This window comes from Thamnophis elegans, chromosome 11 (assembly GCF_009769535.1).
Source record: "Thamnophis elegans isolate rThaEle1 chromosome 11, rThaEle1.pri, whole genome shotgun sequence".
Taxonomy (NCBI): domain Eukaryota; kingdom Metazoa; phylum Chordata; class Lepidosauria; order Squamata; family Colubridae; genus Thamnophis; species Thamnophis elegans.
The window spans coordinates 55,663,501-55,681,052 of record NC_045551.1 but is presented as its reverse complement, the minus strand read 5'-3'; positions in this window follow the sequence as shown (position 1 = coordinate 55,681,052).

The window sequence follows — 17,552 nt, the reverse complement described above, 5'->3', positions numbered from 1 at the left end:
TTTAATGGATTTGTATGCTGCCCAATCCCGAAGGACTCCGGGCGGCTTACATAAAAACAGTTTAAAAAATATTTAAAAATTTAAAATATAAGATAAAGCGAATTTAAAAAAAGACACAACATGCACTCAAGATCAGCAGCCCCAGGCCTGCAATCCAACTTGAGTATTCAAATAAAACTCCAGGACCGTTTCGTGTCTGAAAAGCTTACTGTTTCTTGAATACGTGGCATAGTCAGGTCGAGGTAAAACTGACTCTGAAATTCTCAAGCCCCAGTTCATAGTATTAAACAATGATTTTCCCAACCAAATTCCCAGGCTTCCACGTAAAGACCAAGCAAAGCAGTTATCTTTGTTATGGGAACCATCTGCCTCAACTGCGCATCTGCTAAGACATCCTTGAAAAGTTTCCAGACTCTCCCAAGAGGAAGAAGCTGTAGACGTGGAGCTTTAAAAGTTTCGTTTCTCCAGTTAACCCATTTGTAACCAACACCTCCCTGCCCCTTCCTCTAAGGACGAATTGAAACGACGAAGCACGTAGCTGCCAAAGTTTCACTCTTGAGAGATGTTGGGCAGAAAAAAACAGTTTCTTAATTCCACCTTATCTTTTATTACCTTACCTTAAAAAGAAAGCCTCTTTAAATTGATTTCTATATCAAGTTCAGCTAAGAGATCAGATAATTCAGGCAAGACTGTGCTGAAAAAAAGATACGTCTTGTTAAAAGAACTAACTGCAGGAAAGGAAAGTGGTTGACAGATCTTCATCTGCATCATCTCATCAAGGTAGCATGTTTTAAATTATCAAAGCATTATAGATCTGTTATCCCATCAGATTTGATGATACCCCCTTTAAGACAGAGCAGGGTTAGTGCCATTCCCCTTTCTTTTGATCTTTTACATATAAATATGCATAGCCCATAGCTCTCTCTCTCTCTCTCTCTCTCTCTCTCCTTCTCTCTCTCTCTCTCTCTCTCTCTCTCTCTCTCTCTCTCTCTCTCTCAAACACACACACACACATACAAACACTTTCTCTCTTACCTTCTGAAAATTCTGATGAAAATTCTTCTTTCTTTTGGCAATGTTATTATGGATATGGGGGGGTGGAATCCTTAGCAGTACAGTAGAAGCCATAAACTTCATTGGGACCACAAAGGGAAAAAATATTGTTTCATATTTAATTAATTTAAACAGGGATGGGCTGCTGGGGCTTCGCAGGGGTTCAGGAGAACCTCCAGCTAATATTCTGTGCATTTCGCCAAATCCCACTCCTAGCTGGCCCTGCCCACCCGCCCCATCCCTCCCAGGAGTCCCCACATGGCCCATTTTGGATGCAGGCAAGTGCAGGGCACATGCAGAGGCTCGGAGAAGGTGAAAAATGGGCCTACCAGAAGTTCCAGAGGGCCTCCGGAGCCTGGGGAGGCTGTTGTCAGCGTTCCAAATATCATCCAGAATTAAATCAGAGTTCAAGGCATAGCTTTCATCAAAGTTCCAATTTAATAAGAGAGACATGTTGGTACAAACTGTGGAAACCCGAATCTGAAAGCTTCCTGGGTTTCCACCCAGTATTTCTACCCATTTAGTTCCGGTCAGGTGCAGAGATGCGGAGACAAAAGATGACCTTGGGCTTCTAAAAAGGAATGTTTTATTTTGACAACACCACATTCTGCTCCTTACTATTTCCCCTCCCTATTCCCCACTAATGAAACAGCATAGTAAAATAATAGAAAATGTGGCAGGCCAAAGATCCTAAAAGGAATATGACTGCAGGCCTGATAGCAGATTGCACCCTACAATAGGCTCGAGGAAAGATTCCGGAGCCCGGGGAGGGCAAAAACGCCTACCCCCCGCCATGGTGCAGGAGGCTGGCTAGGCCACGCCCACTTTGACCACACCCACCCAGCAACTGGGCAGAGAACCCCTTGCTAAAATTTTTGAAGCCCATCCCTGAAATTAAGTATATTAATGTTACATTAGAGCTTAGGCCATGCTCTTGTTTACATGAAGCTGATAGACAGGCTGCCAAATTATGATTTTAACATAGATTTGGTTATTTGTCGTTATTTTATTCCAGGACTTTTAACTGGATACTCTGCGTATTTTTTTTTAACTCTGCTGGTCTTTGTTTCTAATAAATATTCAGAATCTGAATCCCCTTTATGGATCGTTCCATATCCCAGATGCTAATGAAATAGACTCATGAACACACAGAGCACATGGATGGAGGGCATATGCAGGCTGTGAGAACATATAAATTTGGGGAGGATAAGTAAATAAGGGGGGGAGGAGAATTCTGTCTTTTCCTATATCTTCATATATCTATTCACGCAAGTGGGCAGGCCACTGGAATGTGTGAATGGAAAAGATGGAACCTGCATTTTTGTTAGTTTATTTATTTTTATTTATTTTATTTTTATTTATTTTATTTTTATTTATTTTATTTTTATTTATTTTATTTTTATTTATTTTATTTTTATTTATTTTATTTTTATTTATTTTTATTTATTTTATTTTTATTTATTTTATTTTTATTTATTTTTATTTTATTTTTATTTTTATTTTATTTTTATTTTATTTTTATTTATTTTATTTTTATTTATTTTATTTTGTTAGTTTTTGTTAGTTGCGAAACCCATGGACAACATTCCTCCAGGCCTTCCTGTCCTCTACCATCCTCTGGAGTCCATTTGATCTCACGCCTACTGCTCTTCTGATTAAAATAGTAACAGCTATTTAAAAGAACAACATTATTTTTTTGTTAAAATGGTAGGAAAACTTGGTGCTTCATCAAAAACTCTCGTAAAGCCTTCAGAATGAGTTCAGTCCAAAAATCAGGAAAGATTCACCTTTTTAAAACATAAAATGTTTCTATGATTGGCTAGACAATTTTCTCCCTGCCAGATTTTCTTTTGCTTTGCAATTTTAGTTTGACTCCCTACGCAGTGAGCATGGCTGTTTGCTTTCAATCATCATTATGATAGGGAAGAGAGCTTAATTCCACATCTGATTTTTTCCATTAACCTATATGATAAATTTATCAATTGCATTTTTAATGAGGGTGTCTCTTCATCTCTTCTTGGAAGTTTTATGTATTAATCAGCTATTAACTACTCTCCTATCACATCTGATCTGTTTAGATGATATTTTGAGTTCATCTGGAGGTGAATTATGATACAGGGATTTCTTTATCCACAACTCACGCTCGGTGCTTTTAGGTTTTACCCTACAACCAGTTGGAACCTTAGTATAAATGTCATTTATCTGCATTTGCCATGTAATTACAAGAAGACCTTGAGTTACAACCATTCATTTAAAGATGATTCAAAGTTAAAATGACACTGAAAATGTGACTTATGACCAGTTCTCACCAGGGATGGTATTCACTTACTTTTCTTACCGGTTTGCAAATGTGACTGTGTGTGTCTCAATGTATGCGCATGGCTGGCTGCACATGTGCTTTGGTCTTGCATGCAGCTTGCACGCATGCGCGCAGCTGGAAAACGTACCTAAATAGGATGGCACAGAGCTGGGGCAATGGGGAGGATGGGCGGGGGTGGGCCCAACATGTATTTACAATGATTACAAAGTTCCGGGTTCATTTGCAACCTTCCTAGGAAGCTTCTGACGATGAGGGGTGGGGGGTGGGGGAACCAGTTTCACTGAATAGCCATATGAGTCTATAGTGATTTGCTTAACAACTGTGGTGCAAAAGGTCATAAAATGCTACACGATTCACTTAACAGCAGCCTTGGGTTTGATTGTTGCCGTAATTCGAAGGCTACCTCTAGCGCGAAGGTCTTCAACAGCATGGAGATAGGAAGAGAAGCCCAGCCCATCTCAGTTTATGCTTTAGTAAAAATAGGTGTAGTTTCATTTCAACAAAACATAACACATTTCTTTGCAGTTACCTTTAGTGGTAAGACTGCAAATATTGAAGTTGTCACTCATACTTTAATATATTAAAGTACTCAAGGTTAAGTACTTATAGAAGATGATTTTAGCATATACAATATGAAGAAACAACATTGGATAGAAAATCCCCCCCCACTGCAACGCACAATTGACATTGCAATTCAATTGACATTGAAAAATACAAAATTGAGCGGGTCCAGAGATATTTCACAGGAAGAGTAATCTTTTGCTCACAATAGAATACCTTATGCCATCAGGCTCGAAATTTTGGGCTTGGACAACCTTGAACTTTGCCATCTATGGTCTCACATAAGCATAGTACACAAAATTATGTGCTACAACGTCCTACCTGTCAACAACCTCTTCAGTTTCAACCTCAATAATACACGGGCAAACAATAGATACATAATCAAGCGGTAAATGGCTCCAAACTCAATTGCAGAAAATACAACTTCAGCAACAGAGTGGTCAACGCCTGGAATGCTCTACCTGGCTCCGTGGTTACATCCTCAAACCCCCATAGCTTCAACCTTACACTATCTACCATGGACCTCACCCCATTCCTAAGAGGTCCATAAATTAGCACACAAGTGTACCTAATGTCCCTGTCCTACTGCCCCTATTTATTTGTCCTCATTTCCTTTGTTCATGTCCATGTTTATACTTATGCCTGTTATCTTGTGCATGTTGGACAAACTAAATAAAATAAAATAAAATAAATAAATAAATAAAATGTCAACTTTTCCCTGCATCTTAGAAAAACCACCTGGATTTGATCTGCCCCATGCGATATGGACAACACTGAACCAAATTCGCACTGCCCATGGTAGATGTACCCTCTATATATGGGGCAAAATGTATTGCACAATGTATTGTAGGAAGTTATCACCCAGCCCTCTCCCAGAAAAATGAAATATCCTAGGAAATATTGAAAAGACAGAATATTTCTCTGGATGTGAAAAGAAAGAAACATGTTTTAAAAGACAGAATAGCTGCCTGTAGCTTCCTGCCCATCCCCACTTTATTAATGGGCCATTAAGAAGGCCAAGCTAGTCCCCTTTACATAATAAAGACTTCAGCTACAGGAAAGCTTGATAATATTGGCCCCAACTGACCACATGGCATCTGAGAACTCAACCAAACCTGGATTCAAAACACAGCCCAGAGAGTTGCCCCTGCATGGCCCCATGGGAGTCTGACAACCAATCAGAATACATTTCTTACACAGGAACAGGAAACAGAGAGGTGGGACTGAACAGGTTATAAAAAGCCTAGCAAGACCCTTCCTCAGCCCCTTCTCTCTTCTTCTCCACCAACATTGAAGCATGTGATCACCTTTTCTGTTCAGGGCTCAAGCCATGTGGCTCTGTCCAAAAATAAACCATCTTTCCAAGCAGCCTCCATGTCTCCAGTGTCTTTTTCCCCACTTGGAGCCGAACCCAGAAGGACATTTCTTTCATCAGGATCTATGGAGATTGTCAGTCATCCAGGTCATGGTTGACCCCCCCACCCACCAAATGCTTTTGCAAAAGGTAAATGGGCTTCCTTATTTTTCTCTTTCCTCTGACGTTTCACTTCTCATCCAAGAATCTTCACCCAAGAAGCAGAACTAAAAAAAAAAAAAAAAAAAAAAAAAAAAGCTTCTTGGATGTGAAATGAAACGTTTTCCAAGAAAAAAAGAAACAAAAAGAAAAATTCAATTCCCTTTTGGAAAAGCACCCTTGGGGCAAAATGCCATCACCAAATTGTGACTGTGGGGCTGAAAACAAACTAGCCAACATATTTTGTCAGATTACCAAATCAGAGCCTTTAATGCAGATTTTGCTGATTTCTGGTTGTGACAAATGAAGCAAAAAAACCTTCAAACATCTGTAATCTAAACACGCGTTTATAATATTTGATATTTATATACAGTGTATCTTTTTTATCAAAATGTGACAGGAATGTACCATGCAATAAATAAATGTTAACAATTCTCTTGCCTGCCTGCTTGCCGCCGCCTTCTTCCTCCTCCTCCTCCTCCTCCTCCTCCTCCTCCTCCTCCTCCTCCTCCTCTTCCCCCTCCCTCCCTCCTTCCCTCCCTGCTGGATAATTGATCGCCCATATGTGTGAGACTCATCTGTGTATTCTGGGGAAGATCTTTGACTATTGACTTTTGTACGCTTCTAGGAAACTGAGAAAAGCAGAATCCTCAGGGAAAGTCCAGACTGACAAGTTAGAAAGGTGCACATCTATAATTACGTCAAAGTTTAAGGCTCCCTCCAAGGTCATGGACATAGTATGGGTTTTTTCCCTCTCCCATCTCAACCCTTCACATAGTTCCAAAAGGACGCACGCTTTTTCTTTTATTTATTAAGCTTTTTATACGTATTCAATATCTGCAATTCTTTGCCATCATTATGGCTCTATTACTGACCTTTCATTTCTCCGTGTGCTTTGTACCCCAGTTAAAACAACCCTCCCATATAAAGATGGGTATACATGAAAACGCTTTCATATCTTCTGTCATTCGTCTCAAGTCTAAACATTCCTTCAGTCTTTTTAGCCGTCTGGTGATTTTTATTGCTTTCCTTTGTTTCAGTTAACTGAACAAACATGATTTGAGGCAAAATCTACCCAACACAAAATAGTCTGCTTACATCAGAGGTGGGTTCCTACCAGTTCGCACCTATTCGGTAGAACCGGTTCGTCAAATCTACCGAACCGGTTAGAAGAGGTTCCACCAGTGGACCCGGAAAGCAGGCCACACCTACAGAAGAGGTTCCAAATTTTTTTGAAACCCACCACTGGTCCTTGGATATGATTATTCTACACTATCATGCTCCTATTTATAAAACTCAGTGCCTCTGTGAAAGGTAAGGATGACTACTGCGTTTGTGGTGCAATCAGAACATTGCGTGTGTTGAAGTTGTTTTAACGCAAACCAAAGATGCCTTTTAAAAACAAGTTTGCATCATATTCTTATGCATGCCAGTGCTGTGTCTGAGGTAATTTAAGGTGGTTCTGACAAGTGTCGTCGGCATCTTCATATCTGGTCACATGGGCGGCAAGCCACTCCCATCCAGTCACATGGGCGGCAAGCCACTCCCACAAAGGAGGCCACACCCACAGAGTAGGTTCGAACAATTTTTGAAACCCACCTCTGGCTTACATGTATGTTCTTTCAAGAGTAATTTGTTCCCTCAAAGATTGGGGAATTGTTTGGTTACGTCCCTAGTCTTTGCTATTAACAGCATAATTCACAAGGTGATGGATTTGACTGTGTAAAAATACACATTGTATTTTTTTTTAATTTTTCATTCTATTGAATTGTTTTATTGAAGCGCCAAGTCAGGAAGTTCCAACTGCCCAAGGAGCTGCTGATTCTGTTCTGCAGAGGAATTATTGAATCTGTCATCTGCTCCTCTGTAACTGTATGGTTTGGTTCTGCAACCCAACAAGACAGACAAGGTACTTAAGAGGATAGTTAGAACTGCAGAAAAAAACAATTACTACCAACCTGCCTTCCATTGAGGACCTTTACACTGCACAAGTCAAAAAGAGGGCTGTGAAAATATCTACAGACCCCTCACATCCTGGACATAAATTGTTTCAACTCCTATCCTCAAAACGATGCTGTAGAGCATTGCACACCAAGGCAACTAGATACAAGAGCAGTTTTTTCCCAATCACCATCACACTGCTAAACAAATAATTCACTCAACACTGTCAAACTATTCACTAAGGCTATGTTACTATTACTATTAGTCTTCTCATCATTCCTATCACTCATCTCCTCCCACTTATGACTGCAGGACTGTAACTTCGTTGCTTGTATCTTTATAATTTGTATGGATATTGATTGTTTCCTGATTGCTTATTTGTACCCTATGAAGTGTTGTACCTTATGATTCTTGACGAATGTATCTTGTTTTTTTAATTTACACTAAGAGCATAGGCACCAAAGACAAATTCCTTGTGTGTCCAATCACACCTGGCCAATAAAGAATTCTATTCTATTATGTTCTGTTCTATTCTATTCTATTCTATTCTATTCTATTCTATTCTATTCTATTCTATTCTATTCTATTCTAATCTAATCCAATCCCTTCATTTAAAAAAAACAGGGTACAGTTGCATCCCTTCCATCCTTCATGGTGTCCTTCTGTCTCTTGGTTCTCAATGAAGGTATGGAATCTATTTCTTTGGCAGGATCTCAAAGATATTTCCCAGTTTCAGCTCTACTTCTTTTCTTTGATCTGATAGAACTTGATTCTCCCTCATCATCTGAGGTGTACAGTAGTTGCTCACTGTTCAAATTCTTTGACTTTTTATTCTCCACCTTCTCTAAGCTTACACTTGGAATAAACATATGCTGCAGAGGTGGGTTCCTACCAGTTCGCACCTATTCGGTAGAACCGGTTTGTCAAATCGACCGAACCGGTTAGTAGAGGTTCCACCAGTGGATCCAGAAAGCAGGCCACACCTACAGAAGAGGTTCCAAAATTTTTTGAAACCCACCACTGGTATACTGGATGGTTTTCAAGCAGGAACATAAACACGTTCGGATGCAAATTGTCTTTTTTCATGTTGCTTCATAAGTTCCACCCAAACAAACCTTTATTTTCCTTACAACAGAATAACAGAGTTGGAAGAAACCTTGGAGATGTTCTAGTCGAGCAGGAAACCCTACACCATTTTAGACAAATGGTTGTCCAAGCTCTTCTTAAAAACCTGCAGTGATGGAGCATTTACAACTTCTAGAGGCAAGTGACTCCACTGGTTAATTGTTCTGTTGAAAGAAATGTCCTTCTGGGTTCAGTTCCAAGTGGGGAGAAAGACACTGGACACAGGGCGGCTGTTTGGAAATATGGTTTTTAATGGTGGACAGGATCACATGCCTTGAAGATGTTGGGTGAAGAAGAAGAAAAGGGAAGAAGTGCTGAGAGTGCCTGAGCTTCATACCCTCTCTGGGCTTTTGAATTTGAGCTTGTATTCTGATCGGTTGTCAGACTCCCATGGGGCTATGGCAGGGGCAACTCTATAGGCTGTTCTGAGTCCCAGGATTGGTTGCCTGAAGAGGTAGATCTTTGTTATGTAGAATAGACTGACTCAGGCCTTAATGGCCCATTGACAAAGGTGTTTGTGTGTGTTGGGGGAGTTTCTGCCTCTCTTTTAGGGGAAATATTCTGCCCTTTTTAATATTTCCTAAAATATCTCATTTTCCTAGGAGATGGGTGGGTGCTAACGTCCTATAGTTCTAACTGTCAAGAAATTTCTCTCCTTATTTTTTTGTTTGTTTGTTTCAAGTTTTTAGGTATCGCTAAATGTATGGAGACATACAGTAACTGATCTAGTCCCATGCATTTGCCTAATGCATTTTACAAGTAATTTCCAACACATTTTTAAAATGTAACTTGTAATTCAATCTAAAGCTTCTTGAGTTTCTCATACCTTGCAAAATTGACCACATATACCTTGACCTTACATGTACCATATTATTATGTCTTTCTATATACCTTTACTGCTGCTATCCATGTCTTTCATTTCATAAAATGAACAAATGAACGAATAAACAAATAAATAAATGCAAGTAACTGAACAAGTAACCCTAACTCATTCAAAAGTTATTTAAATCATTACTGCATAGTGTATTAAAAGTTATTTATTTATTTATTTATTTGTCTTGTATGCCACCCACTCCCGGACAATTTCTGTGGAGGTAGATGCTTCTCAGCTCCCCCCAGCCTGCTGGAACAGCCAGGACTTGGTGGCTTTGCGGAAGGCCTGGAGGGTAGTAAGGGTCCGGATCTCAACAGGGAGCTCGTTCCAGAGGGCCGGAGCTGTAACAGAGAGGCATTATGTGTTTAGGAAATATTTCCTTAGATTTAGACTGCTTAGCTACTTAGGCTATTGTTAGTTCCCATTACATTGGACGTTCCTTCAGTTGCAGAATTCTAAAGAGAGAGAGAGAGAGAGAGAGAGAGAGAGAGAGGGAGGGAGGGAGGGAGGGAGAGAGAGAGAGAGAGAAACCTAAAATCAACCTTGTTTATAGTTTTATAACCTTTTGCCAAATAATTACCTTTTGACTTTCAGAAATAAAGATTAAAAAAGCATTGATTAATGCCATTGCCTTTTCCTGTACTATTTCCTCCCCAATTGATTATATTTGATACATGCTAAGAATGGGGGATTAAATGTAGCGTGAAGAATTTTTCTTGGAACGAAGTTCCCAGTTCATATCTCAATTACTGTCAGTTTCTCTTCCTTTCACCATTTGTATCGTGCAGATAATAATTACTCTCTAGCAAATATTTAAGGATTGATGAGATGATGTAGTAACCTCAGCTACCAATGGCTTTAATCAATTCAAAGCAGATTTTAATTTGATATTGTTTTAAATTTTTGCAGCCTGACAAAATGTTGCCATTGACCATTCATCGTAACAGTCAGGTAGGCAAGTATTTTTTGTTGTTAGTTATGAAGTTGTGTCCGACCCATCATGACCCCATGGACAATGTTCTTCCAGGCCTTCCTGTCCTCTACCATCTTCCAGAGTCCATTTAAGCTCACCCCAACTGCTTCAGTGACTCCATCCACCTCCTTCTCTGTCGTCCCGTTCTTCTTTTGCCCTCAATCTTTCCCAGCATGAGGCTCTTCTCCAGTGAGCCCTTCCTTCTCATTAGGTGGCCAAAGTACTTGAGTTTCCTCTTCAGGACCTGGCCTTCTAAAGAGCAATCAGGGTTGATCTCCTCTAGGACTGACCAGTTTGATTGCCTTGCAGTCCAAGGGAGTCACAGGAGTCTTCTCCAGCACCATAGTTCAAAAGCCTCAATTTTTGGGCGCTCAGCCTTTCTTATGGTCCAATTTTCATAGCTATACATTGCAACTGGGAAAACCACTGGGAACTGAAAATTGCTCCAAACTTGATTGCAGAAAATACAACTTCAGCAAAAAAGTGATCAATGCCTGGAATGCACTACCTGACTCTGCTGTTACATCCTCAAACCCCCACAACTTTAACCTTCAACTGTCTACTGTTGACCTCACCCCATTCCTAAGAGGTCTCTAAGCCCACCAGCGTGCCTAATGTCCCTGTCCCCATTTATTTGTACCCATTTCCTATGTTCTTATTCATGTTTATTCTTTCTTGTTATTTTGTACATGTTTGACAAACTAACTAACTTAGTAACTAACTAATTAACTAACTAACTAACTAACCAACCAACCAACTAATTAACTACTGTATTTTTAAGAGTATAAGACGCACCTTTCCCCCTCTAAAAGAGGGTGAAAATTTGGGTGCACCTTACACACTGAATGTAGCCCACCTACCCACCAGACCCCACCCTTTGGCCTCTGGCTCCCAGCAATTTATCTCCTTGTAGCAAATGGGGAAAATTGGGCTTGCGGAGGCTGCAATAGGCTATAGCAGTGATGGTGAACCTTTTTTGGCTCACGTGCCATAAGTGGGAGGAGTGCAGGGGGGTCGTGCCACACCCATAACGCAATGTGCGACCCCCCAGTGTGCACTACAGGCGCCCCCCATTTTTTGCATGCTTTTTTTGCCCTGCCCAGGCTCCAGAAGCTTTATAGGAGCCTGGGGAGAGCGAAAACAGCCTCCCCACCCCCCTGGACACCCTCCAGGGGCTTCAGGGACCTTCAGGAGGCTTCCCTGAAGCCTTTGAAGCAGTCAAAATGACCCTCCGAGCAAACCGGATGTCTGTCCCCAAACTTCGGGTTTCCCTGTAGGGCCGGTTTTTGCACTCCGGAGGCTTCACGGAAGCTCATGAAGCCTCCGGGGGCCTCCGGAGGGGGGGGGAGGCTCTTTTCACCCCCCCCCCCAGGCTCCTATAAAGCCTCTGGAGCCTGGGGAGGGCGAAAAATGGCTTTAAAAAAGGGTGAACTCAGCTGGCCAGCTGACAGGGCAGCACCTCGTGTGCCCTGACAAATGGCTCCGCGTGCCACCTGTGGCACGCATGCCCTAGGTTCATCACTGGGCTATAGAAATCCCTGCAGCCTGAAACAGCTGATGATTGGGAGGCCCACTTAAACTGAAAGTGAAACTTGCTGTTTGCTCCACGAGGCAAATTGCTGGGAGGCAGAAGCAGATTTTTTTTTCTTGTGCTAATCAGACTGTTTGCTTTTCACTGCAAGAAGGTACGTCAATAACTATAAATGCCTATAGAATGTTCAAATTATTAGACTTATTTTTTAAAGACTGCTTTATTATTAGACAGCTTAACAAAATGAAGAAGCTTTTTTAAAATAAATGCTTGATCTAAAGAGGCCCGGTGCTACTGTATCTTCTTTTACATAGCAGAGAATAATGTATACTTCTAGAAAGCCACATCAATTTTAACAGCATCTACTGTATACATGTATAGTCTGAAATGTAACATCACATACTGTATATTTTCTGTACTGTTTGCTGTTTGTTGCAAGGAGGCAAATTGCTGGGAGACGGAAGCAGATTTTTCTGCTTGTTTTCTGCCTTGTTTTCCTCCCCAAAAGCTAGGTGTGCCTTATATTTTGGAGCGTCTTATAATCTGAAAAATATGGTAACTAACTAACTAACTAACTAACTAACTAAACGAATAAATAAAAGCATAGCCTTGACTATTCACACTTTTGTCAGGGAAAAAAGAAAATCAAGCCATAACTGGAAAGCCACATCTATTGCTGCCCATCTCTGGTTTTAAAATGGAAATTTTCGATACCCGCCAGTCATTACGTGACCCTGACATTTCAAAGTGAAGACTCTCCAGCTTTACTTAGAGTCAGAGGGCCGTGCCCTGCCGCCCACGCTTTCCTCCAGTTCCGACGGTGGCTAATTTCCTCCTCCTCATATTTGAAACAAAGCTAATGCCCTTCTGAACAATTAGCCTCTTTCTGTTAAAGCACGCCGGAGGCGGGGTTGGAGAAAGGAGAGCCTGGTACACAAAAGGCTGTGGCTGTGTATAGGTGAGGACTAAGCAGAAAACTGTTGTAGCAATTTGCTGAACACGGGGAGGCTCATTGAGGATGCCGTCCTGAATAATACAGGCGAGCTTTGCTCATCTTTGCCTTTCGTCTGGTTGCAGAAAGAAAACTTATGAATGATTCATGGCCTCCCCAGCTGAGGAGGGCTTCAAAGGGGAAGCTTCTGATTGGGCGTCCTGTGTGAATTGCCAAGCTGAGGAATCCTGGATCCCCCTCAGCACTGGAGGGTTGAGGAAGCACTTTCATCTGAGCCTCTAAAGTGTTTTAGGTCACAGTTCACCAGGAGATAACGATGCCGAGGTACATTTGGAATTAGCTGCCGAGCTACCTGCGTGGCGCGGTGTGGAGAAAGTGAGTCGGTCTGAACTCCCAAGTGACTGCTGAGAATCAATTACTATATTCTGAATACAAGCTTGGCTGCAGGGTATAAACAGATGTCAGAGGGTTTTTTTTACCTCCCCCCCAATCAGACCTCAGTAATAGAAGAGCACTGTCAGCTTCATTTTGATATACATGTGATATATATATATATATATATATATATATATATATATATATATATATGTGTGTGTGTGTGTGTGTGTGTGTGTGTGTGTGTGTGTGTGTGTGTGTGTGTACACACACACATATATATGTTTTTATATATATATATATATATATATATATATATATATATATATATACATGTTGCCAATTTGCATGATTGTTTATTATGCCTCTAAACAAGCTGAATAGATAGATAGATAGATAGATAGATAGATAGATAGATAGATAGATAGATAGATAGATAGATAGATAGATAGATAGATAAGATACATAGACAGACAGACAGATAGATGATAGGTAGGTAGGTAGGTAGGTAGGTAGATGATAGATAGATAGTAGATAGATAGATAGATAGATAGATAGATAGATAGATGCAGTAAATAGATACAGTAGATAGATAAGTAGATAGATAGATAGATAGATAGATAGATAGATAGATAGATAGATAGATAGATAGACAGACAGACAGACAGACAGACAGACAGACAGACAGACAGACAGATCAGGTAGATAGACAGATAATAGGTAAGTAGGTAGATGATAGATAGATGGATTAGATACAGTAGATCAATAGATACAGTAGATCAATAGATGCAATAGATGCAATAGATAGATAGATAGATAGATAGATAGATAGATAGATAGATAGATAGATAGATAGATACAGTAGATCAATAGAGACAGTAGATAGATGATAGATAGATAGATAGATAGATAGATAGATAGATAGATAGATAGATAGATAGATAGATGATAGATAGATAGATGGATGATATAGATATCCCCATGTTTCCAATTTGCATGATTACACCTCTAAACAAAACTATATTAAACTCTGGGTAAATAATAAAAAGAGCCCAACTGAAATCGGTTTAGGGGCATACACACCTTATCTCTTGCAAAGGTAATTAAAAATAAAGACTCCCCCCAAACCAAATGTGTTACAGCCATATGAAAAATACGAAAGGAAAGGGGTGGGGACTGTGAGTTTTTCTTATACTGTATCACAAATAATGATGATATTTCAAAGAGATTTAAGCTTTCATTTAAAGCATGAACTTTTGAAGAAAAAGTTTATTACTTTATTACTTTTATTACTTTCAAGAAAGATGGAGGAATTTGATCAAGATGACAGGAATTGCCCTGATCTACAATTTGTGTCATTTCTTTCTGTTTAATTTTATATTTCCATTATTTAACATAAAAGGGCATTTTTTCTTATATACGTCATCAATATATACGATAAATAATGTGCAAAAGACATAGTTAAATCATCATCTACATCTTCCACCGTCATCTGCTTCCTGATTTCACAGATTCATATGGAAACAGAATAGACTTATAAAATGAAGACACCTCTTGGACCCAAAATACATCAAACCGTGACCCGTCAAAACCACGGTCGACAAAACTGCGCTCGACGAAAGCACGTACCTGACGTCATCAGCAGCGCGATGAAAAAATTAAAAAATAAATTAAATTAAAATTAAAATAAAATTAAGGCAAGCCGATTCACATAAAGGTAAGGGTTAGGTTTAGGTTTAGGGTTAGGGTTAGGTTAAGGGTTAGGGTTAGGTTTAGGGTTACGTTAAGCGTTAGGGTTAGGTTTAGCATTAGGTTAAGGGTTACCGTTAGGTTTAGCGTTAGGTTAAGGGTTAGGTTTAGGGTTAGGTTAAGGGTTAGGTTTAGGGTTAGGTTTAGGGTTAGGTTTGGGGGGGTTAGGGTAAGGTTTTCGCTTTAATTTTAAATTTACCGCTCACAGCGCGATGTTTTCGTCGTGCTGTGATGACGTCACGTACGCGCTTTTGTCAAGCGCGCTTTTGTCTACCGCGGTTTTGTGGTGGAACCACATCAAACCACCCACCTTGAGCATTTTCAGAGGGATCCATGAAATGTATATATATAAAATATAAAATGCAGTGGAACTTATTTTTTATATCTATCTATCTATCTATCTATCTATCTATCTATCTATCTATCTATCTATCTATCTGGGTCTTTTCCCGTGTAAGTCGAAACACCGTGTGTGTGTGTGTGTGTGTGTGTGTGTGTGTGTGTGTGTGTACGTGTATACATACATACATACATACATACATACATACATACATATATATATGTTGCATTTGTGCTGATAAATAAATAAAGGTAAACAGTAAAAATAATGGCTTTCTGTCTGGATGGTCTCTTGTGATGAGCCGATAGACAGAGAAAGGAAGCAGTATGCTTCCTCCCATATTTGGGAGGGGGTTGTGACACTATATATATATATATATATATATATATATATATATATATATATATATATATATATATATATATATATATATATAAAATGTATTGTATGTATGTGTGTATGTGTGTGTGTGTTTATATGTATATATGTATATTATGTGTGTGTATATTATATGTATATAATGTGTATACACATATATACATACATACACACATAATATACATATATACATATACATATGCATATGCATATACATATACATATATACACACACACACATACACACACATACATACTATACATTATATATATATTATATATGAATGTATGTATGTATGTATGTATATTAGATTTTACAACAATATATATATATTTAAAGTCACAACCCCTGGTATGCCCAAATATGGGAGGAAGCTTACTGCTTCCATTCTCTGTCCATCGGCTCGTCATCCAGACAGAAACCCAATATTTTTACTGTTGCCTTTGTTACATTTGTGTTTATCATACATTTATTTATCAGCACAAACATAACACACACACACACACACACACACACACACACAGAGATACTGTATATGTCAGTCCATTTTGAATACATAAGGGAAAAAAGAGTCGTGAATGTTAACAAGAAAATTATCTGAGAATCTTTCAGTTAGTCTCTATCCAGGATTGATTTCAATTGTTAAATTGTTAAGATTAAGTTGTTAAATTGGGACTCAATATGTGATTTGTTGGTTTTATTTTATTTATTTATTAAACTTACATGCCACCCATCTTACCTCATCAAAGGTGACTTTAGATGCAATTACTTTGGTTTTGTGACGGGGCAGGGCAAACGAAAGCCCTCCTGAAAAATACCAATTTATGAAGAAATGTAAAGAAATAGTTTTTAAATAATCATAAATAGTTCTGGGAAGAAATTTCAAGTGTTCATGCCAGGAACGAAGGAAGAGAATGAATCAGAGCCGTAGAAAGTTGGAAAAGAGAGAAACCAGACCATGTTAGGCATATTTAAGTATTTATAAATGATTTCCTGAACTTTGATGGCATATTATTTAAATAGAGAAAACACCAACCTATAGATGGGACCAGTGGTTGCTATACTGGCAACAACAATAGCCTGAGGCTAATCTAATCAATGCCCATCTAAGTCTTTAGAAAAAATATCTCTGGCATTGACATTTTCACTCCCTTTATAGCTTCAGTTTTCCCATGTTCCCTATCCACCAACGTATAATCCAGAATGTGATATATATAATGGAGAGAGGAAATTGAGAGAAAAAAAGGATCTCTCTGCCCCATTGCTGTTATCTATGTAGAGGAGAAAATACGAAATAAATTTAAATTAAAAAGGGTTTCCTCAACTGGTTTAAAGAGTTCCATCAGAATATGAAATTGAACCTTCTTGCCTTCATTTCTTCTGCAGGAAAATCCCCCAATGCAGCTTGGCTTGTAGCTTTATTGCTGTTGCTATTTATTTCTCTAAAACATGTGTACCAGGAATGAAATGCTACTGGTTCGGACTGATTTGCCCAAACCGGTAGCAAAGATGCCAGCTGTTTGCCTGAACCGGTAGTAAAAAACGTGCTACTGGTTCAGTCGAACCAGTTTTCCCGACGATCAGCTATGCTGTGCGATTTATATTAGAAAGCAGGAAAACCTGCTTTCTAGCTAATCTAAATCACATGGCCCAGCGGATTTCCCCCTTTGCTCTTTGCTTACCTCACTGTTCGCTTACTCGCTTGCCCACCGCGTTCAGTAGCAGGCTCCACCCACCCGCCCGGATGTCATTTGGACGCTCTGTGCATGAGCAGAAGGTCTTGCGCATGCACGGAGGTGACACGAGTGAGCGATAAGCAGGGATTAACACCTGACAAACAATCAAGCAGAAAACTAAGGAACTATC